This window comes from Myotis davidii, unplaced genomic scaffold (assembly GCF_000327345.1).
Source record: "Myotis davidii unplaced genomic scaffold, ASM32734v1 scaffold238, whole genome shotgun sequence".
Taxonomy (NCBI): Eukaryota; Metazoa; Chordata; class Mammalia; order Chiroptera; family Vespertilionidae; genus Myotis; species Myotis davidii.
The window spans coordinates 886,512-894,046 of NW_006293779.1; the positions used below are offsets into that span (position 1 = coordinate 886,512).

General features: G+C 40.5%; 1 protein-coding gene across 5 annotated transcripts in view; it reads right to left on the bottom strand.

Moving 5' to 3' along the window:
• Window positions 1-7,535, bottom strand: part of RASGRP3 (RAS guanyl releasing protein 3) — a 106,754-nt gene that overhangs the window by 44,049 nt on the left and 55,170 nt on the right. The window lies entirely within an intron of this gene.

The window sequence follows — 7,535 nt, forward strand, 5'->3', positions numbered from 1 at the left end:
CCACACACACACCAAGTGCACGAATTTCCTGCACCGGGCCCCTAGTTATATATATAAAACCCTAAGTGACCAATTGCTATGACACACACTGACACTCAATGCAGGAATAGCCCTATGGTGGTCAGTAAGCTCCCACAGTGGGAACGCCACTCAGCTGACTGACAGATGCCAGACATAGGGCTCCAGACACCGGGCTCATGGCTGACAGGCACAACTGCGGTGGCTGGAGCTTCTCCCGCCTCCACGGTAGCACTACTGAGTGGCAGTGGTGGCAGCGGTAGCGGTGGTGGCGGTGGTGGTGGTGGTGGTGGTGGTGGCAGCAGCAGCAATGGCAGGTGCAGCAGGGCCGGGATGAGCGCCCAGATTGTGAGAGGGATGTCTGACTGTCGGACATCCCCTGAGGAGTCCCAGATTGGAGAGTGCAGGCCGGGCTGAGGACCCCCACCCATGCACAAATCTGTGCACCAGGCCTCTAGTTTCTAATAAAGAAGTTCTCACTTCAAAAGGGCAACAGAGTTCTGTTGGGTGTGATTTCCAAAAGCCATGATGTATTTGTGCAGTAAAAAGACTTTCATTAACATGACTGGTGAAGACTCTTTCTTCAAAAAATCCCTTGTGAGGTTGCCTAGGACAACAAGGAGTGTGCTCCCAATTTCAGAAAGAGTGAAGAGGAGCCTATTCCATGCAGCTATCTATTAACAGATATAAATTAGCACCCAGGTTCTTTTTAAATTTGTTTTTTGTTAACCCTCATCCGAGGATATTTTCCCATTGATTTTTTTAGAGAGCATGGCAGGAATTAGGTAGGGAGAGGTTAGAGAGAGAAACATGGATGTGAGAGAGATGCATTGATTGGTTGCCTCCTGCATGTGCCCCATCTGGGGCTGGTGATGGAACTTGCAACAGAGGTACATGCCTTTGACCAGGAATTGAACCCAAGACCATTTTGTGTGTGGGTCAACTGAGCACGCTGGCCAGGGTGAATTAGCACCTCCGGCTCTTTACTCAGAATGTTTAGAGGTCTAAAAAATTGGATTTCGACATAAAGTTAACTAAATAGTGAAAGTTTTAATTACCTCTGAGTATAATGCTATTAACGCTGCTTAGTGTATTAGATTGCTTAAGGAGTTAGTGGGGTAGCATAAAATGTACCTACCATGTGGCCTGCAAAACACTGTGTGCTCACCTGCACTACCTCTTCCTTTCTAGTATTTAGAGGCTTGTTAGTTGAGGATTTAGTTACAGTAGAGGATTTATGTGTCGAAGTGACAGGAAGAGAGATGGTAGGTTAGAGAAGGAAAAGGGAAGCAGAAGAATAAATATCGTGACACTAGAGCATCCAGTAGTGGGGCAGGTGGGCTCATCAGCAATGGAATTCCATTCCTGAACGTTCTCCAGCCGAAGTAAGGCAATGATTGTCAGAGATGCTGTAGACTAAATTCCCAGACAGTGTCTAGGAAGCATGCCAAAATGACAGCAAAGGCTCCTCCTGGCTCTGTGCTTGAGAATTTATCAGGTGACAGATTATATCTAATAAGCATTCAACAAATGGTTTTGAAGTGATGTTGGCCATATAAGAACTTCCAAAGATTATCTTGTCTAAAGCATTATTTCTATTCCAAGAAAACAAACAACTCCCCTAAGCCCTTGAAAACTCTTTTCCCCCCAATGGCAGGTATACATAAATATTTTTATACATAAATGGCCATATATATATGTTAACATTCATATAACCTTCCTATGGAGACAAGGCATTTCTCTAAATGCCTAAATCCTTTGTGAAAGTGGGTAGTAAATATTACAAACCTTTAAGCTTTAAGGATTAATGACTAAGGTGTATAGCATTTGTTGTTCAGGTAACATTCAAGCTTAATCTCCCTTTCTAACCATAGACATGAGATTTAAAAAGTTTTGTGATTATATTTTCTGAGACTCCATAGGAGAATCAAGATTATTGAGTTCAGTAAGAGAAATAACAAAACTCTGAAAGATAAGTCATTTGACAAATACTTACTGTGAATCTATTAGATACCAATTACTAAGTAAGGCACTATAGTGGCTGGCAGAAGAAGTTGGGGGTGAGCAGGGAGAAAGCTAAATTGGTGAGCAAGACAGACACAATGCATGCCTTTATACTCTAGCAAAGAATTAAACAAGTAATTACAATAACGTATCTTATGAAGGGTTGGGGCACTAATTTAGTCTAGGAATCAGTTCACACAAGGCAAATAATGGGTGGGGAGATGCCAATTAAGAAAAGTTGAAAGACATTTTGATTGGCTGAAGTATTTAATGTGGTGAGATATGAGACCTAAATAGTCAATACAAGTAGCTCATGAACAGTATTGTAAGCTATATTAAGGAGTCTGGAATTTATCATTGTTTTAAAGGTGAGGAGAGTGGCATGATCATATTCAGATTTTTTAAAGATTCCCTCTAGCTGCAGTATAAAGAAGAGATTAGTAAAGACCTACACTAATGATGGGAAACCAACTAGTAGTCAATTATAGCCTTTCAGGCAAAAGATGATGGTTATCTAAACCAGACTGTGGCAATGGAGAGAGAAATGTGTGGCTGGTTATTGAATATATTTTGAAGATAGACCCTACAAGATCTGTTGATTTGTTTGCTATGGTGGAATGATCAGAAAGGAGGAAATCAAGGATGCTTTCCAGATTTCTAGGTAGACATTTGGTTGGGTTATGAAGTCATTTCATAACCCAACCAAAATTGCTAAATTGAGGGAAGGAAGAAGGAGTAGGGAGTTCATGGGAGGCGAATGATGAGTTCACTCTTGAACACGTTGAATTAGAGATGTCTAAGACATACAAGGGGAATTGTTGAGTTAGCATCTGCATACCTGTTACAGACTTCTGAGTTGACACACCTGAGTATGTGTAAGTGCAAAGAATCAGTGGGAAGGGAAATTTAAGGGACAGAAGAAAGATAATTTAATCTTTTAACAAGGCCCCTGAGAGGACAAGGGTGATGAACCCATGCACAGGTGGTGGGATTTATCTGAGATAAAGCAGAGGGTCATCTCTTTTAATGTAACAACAGGAAAGAGAAAAATGGGTAAAGATATAAGATTTGTCCTCCTGATAGCAGGAAGTCAAGGAAGTTTCCACCTAAGCAGAAACTTTTAAAATTTACTCTAAAAAGGAGGAGATAAGGTCATGTGGTAGAAGGTCTGATGGAGACAGGTCTGAAGTTTACCAAGAGGAGAAAAAATACAAAAGATATTGTGAAGAGCGGGAAAAAGAAGCCAGAAGTACTGGGATTATTCCCATCCAGAGTAGAAGGCTAATGACTCTCTTCCTCTGGAGTCTGTTTGAAGGGAAGTTTAGTGTTCCTTGCTCCTTGGGTGACATCTTTCACGTGTGTCAAATTTCTGAAATTATTTAAGGTAACTTTTCTTGGATAATTAATTCTTCTGTATGGGGCAGGCAATCCAAACTATAGTTTCCATCAGTATGAACACATGGTTTCCATAAGGAAGAAGCTCAGAGCTGAAGCATGGCTGGCATTCGTTAGGTGGTTTCCTCAGAAGGGCCTGGGTCCCTGCTCCCACTTCACCTAGCTTTGCTTGACATGGTGAAGAGAAAGACAGAAACTACTGGAAGTGAAAAAATAAAGAAATCATTTACCTCCCACCCTTTGACTTGATCCAGAGCATTTCATTCTGGCAACCTCAACCTCAGCCACCTTCCCTTTTCTCCACCTTCCCAGCCAGGTTTTGTGTCTCTGCCCTACAACTCACCCTCTCTAAAGTCCTCATCTTGAAAAAGATCATAAATCACAAAATACATACTGTTTTTTCTTCTATGTACTCTCCACATTTGGTATTCTTTGCTTGTTTCTGCATTGATCTTGTTTGAATTTTAATTTCCCCTCTCATTTCTTTCAATGTCATCTCTAGTTCTCTCGATTTCTCTATTTTATGTCCTTTTTAAAAATTTTTTAAACCTCACCCAAATATATTTTTCCATTGATTTTTAAAGAGAGTGGAAGAGAGAGGGAAAGACAGAGAAAAACATCAATGTGAGAGAAACCCATCAATTCGTTGCCTCCTGCACGCCCCAACCAGGGCCCAGGCCAGGGTGGAGCCTGCAACCAAGGTACGTGCCCTTGACTGAAATTGAACCCGGGACCCTTTGATCTGTAGGGTGATGCTCTATCCACTGAGCAAAACTGGCTAGGGTTATCTTATGTTCTTTAATAAGTTACTTTTCTCAGCATGTTCTGTCACAGTCTCATTATCATCACTGTCAAAGTTGTTTCTATCACAAACCAAATGGAATAGTATGAACTTGGGAAGTGAGCCAAATGGTTACAGTAAAATTAAAATGCTGTAAACAGCTTGAAATGATGACTCAGAGAATAAGCTATTATTCCTGGATAGTGGAGCAATATCCCCCAAATTTAGTTAACAATTACAATATGTGGTAGCCCTGGATAATACTGTATTTCTTAACTCTAAAAGTAATTTTTTTCTTCATTTTTGTCTTGGAAAGGTTTGTTAAATGAGGTTTTCCTGGGTTTTTAAATTTTTTTTCCCCTGCAAAGAGCTTTTACTAAATCAATGAAGCATTAATAATCCATGTTATTCTAGATTTTAGAAAATGAAGAAATAATAGTCTCTACAAATACTACTTGCTGGTGGCATGTAATAGGATAGACATCATGTTAGAAAAATTACCTTTATTATGTTTAAATCTTATAACACCCAGAAAACTAGGTATTATTCTGTTCATTTCAGGGATGAGCAAATTGAGGCCTACAGAAGTTAAATTACTTGTTCATATCGTGTTACTCATTTGCAAAGTCAGGTCCACCTGATTTTAAAATTTAAGTTTTTTCCACCATCCACATACATTTTATCGTTAGTAAGGCTTGCTTATTAGATCAATTTCTAGGCATCATCCAGAAGAAATTTTTACTAATGCCTGTGCTTGGCTTTTAAGCATTCAATCACAGGCCCTATTGTCTGCAAATGAATAACCAGCATTATTACAGCAATCTTGACAATTCAGGGATTCACTGGTACCAAATACTGAACAGAAAATAACCAGCTCACAAGACCTCCTTGCATTTTTTGGTTAACAATTAAGTACCAAAGTCAGGCTGCATTTTATTTATTTTTTCTTGGTTACTGGGATTTAACATTGGCAACCAAACTAGCATATTTACAGCGATTCTGACAGTCTTGAAGAGCTCTAGTAATAGCTACCATGGAATTCCAAAGTCCTACCAAGGAAGTATTTTCCTGGCATCTGGCTGGAGCTCAACAGGGAAGAGAACCGAAGTATATACATATTAGACATTTGCAATCAGGTGGTTTCCAGATGGACAAATTCAACCTCATGAAAGATTATGCCATACTATGGCAACTTCAGTGTTCAAATTGTAAATAACACCCCAAAATAAAGCCCCAAACTACTTCAGCTCAGAAGTAGATGATGATGATGATGATGATGATGATGGAGGAGGAGGAGATCTTTATGAGTGCTCCTGTGCCAGTCACTGTGCTGAGCACTTAACCCAAAGAACTCTGGGAGTCCAGGCTCTGCCCCAGAAATCCAGCAATAAATAAAATGCAGTTAAGCCATGTTACTTTAACTGTTACAAAAAAAAATGCAAGGAGGCCTTATGAGATGAATTCTGAATTGGTTATTGACATCCGTTCAGTTCTTGGTACCAGCACAAACATGCTCATGCTTTATGTGCCCACCATGAACAAGAGATCATTTTCAGTAACTGTCAAAAGTAAATAAAACTCTTAGGCATCCTCCCACTGGGGCCAGATGACAATCTCAGAGGACAGAATCTACACAAAGAGGCTCCAAGGGAATGAGGACTCTACAGCGAAAGCCTCTAAGAAGCAAGAGAATGTCAACAGAAGGCACAGCCTGGAGTACAAAATCTCTTTCTAATCTACCATTGCTGCATGCTGGGGGTGGAAGCTGCCTGTCTCCAAAAATACCAGGAAAGGATTGGAAATCCCGAGTTCTAAGTAGCTATGTAGGAATGCTGCAAGAAGCACTGACAATGAAAGATCGCTTTCAAAAGTGTCTCCAAGCTCTCAGAGAAAAGTATTATTTGGTGAAAGGCCAGCAATTACTGAATATCAGTTAAATGTTAAGCACCATGTATGAGCTGAGATGTAAAGGGCCCACATCAACATATGGGCAATAGATTTCAAACTGGTTATTAAAAAACAGTGAGTCTGTTAAGTCCAGGGTCAGAGACACATGCCCGGGTGTCATGAGAGCGCAGAAATGGGACAGAATTCAACCAAAGAGATTTAGGGAGACTTCCTGAAACAGAAGACACCTGGGAGTATTAAGTTTTATGGATCACAAACAAACGGAAATACCAGCTAAATTCAGTGCCGTCAGCCAGAGCAGTGGCCAGAATTATTAGAGCATGACTCCAGAATTGAGCATGAAATAGATATCACCAAACCGCCATCAAAAAACTTATTCTCACAAGACAAAAAGAATAAGAACACACAGAAGGTAATAGTTAGAAGTGCTGATGAGCACTAGTGAGCATTTCACTATTGATAGTGATTAAGCTTTAAAAGCTGAATTTCTTTCTTTTAAAAAAATATATTTTTATTGATTTCAGAGAGGAAGGGAAAGGGAGATAGAGAAAGAAACATCAATGAGACAAAATCATCAATTGGCGGCCTCCTGCATGCCCCCTACTGGGGATCAAGTCCACAACCCAGGCATGTGCCCTAACACGGGAATCGAACCGTGATCTTCTGAGTTAATAGTTTGACACTCAACCACTGAGCAATACTGACCGGGCAAAAGCTAAATATCTTAAAGTATTTTAAGCTAATTTTTGTACACAAAGCTACTTGAACATATAATATTAATTTCCCTTTTATGGCACCATCTAAGTGAAAACATTTTAAATGTCTTCAGGACTCTTATGATATGGTACAGTTTCAGTTATAAATTACTTCTGAAGCGGGAATTTGAAGTTAGACTTTTTATTGGAACCTATAAAAAGTAAAGTACAGGGCCCAGGCAGGTTTGGCTCAGTGGATAGAGTGTGGGCCTGCGGAATTATTTCTGTACTCTCACTTATATTTACACAACTTCAAGCCCATGATTAGAAGGCTCCACTTAGTGACTAGGTTATTCTCTTTTATTTCAGATGTTGTAGGCTCTTCACTGCCGGGCCAGGCCCAGGTCAGGTCACGTGCAGGAGGCATCCAATCAATGTGTTCCTCTCACATAGATATTTCTCTCTGTCTTTCCCTCTCTCTTCCACTCTCTAAAAAATCCGTGGAAAAATATCCTCCGGTGATGATTTTAAAAAGTAAAGTATAGGCCGAAACCGGTTTGGCTCAGTGGATAGAGCGTCGGCCTGCGGACTGAAAGGTCCCAGGTTCGATTCCATTCAAGGGCATGTACCTTGGTTGCGGGCACATCCCCAGTGGGAGATGTGCAGGAGGCAGCTGATCGATGTTTCTCTCTCATCGATGTTTCTAACTCTCTATCTCTCTCCCTTCCTCTCTG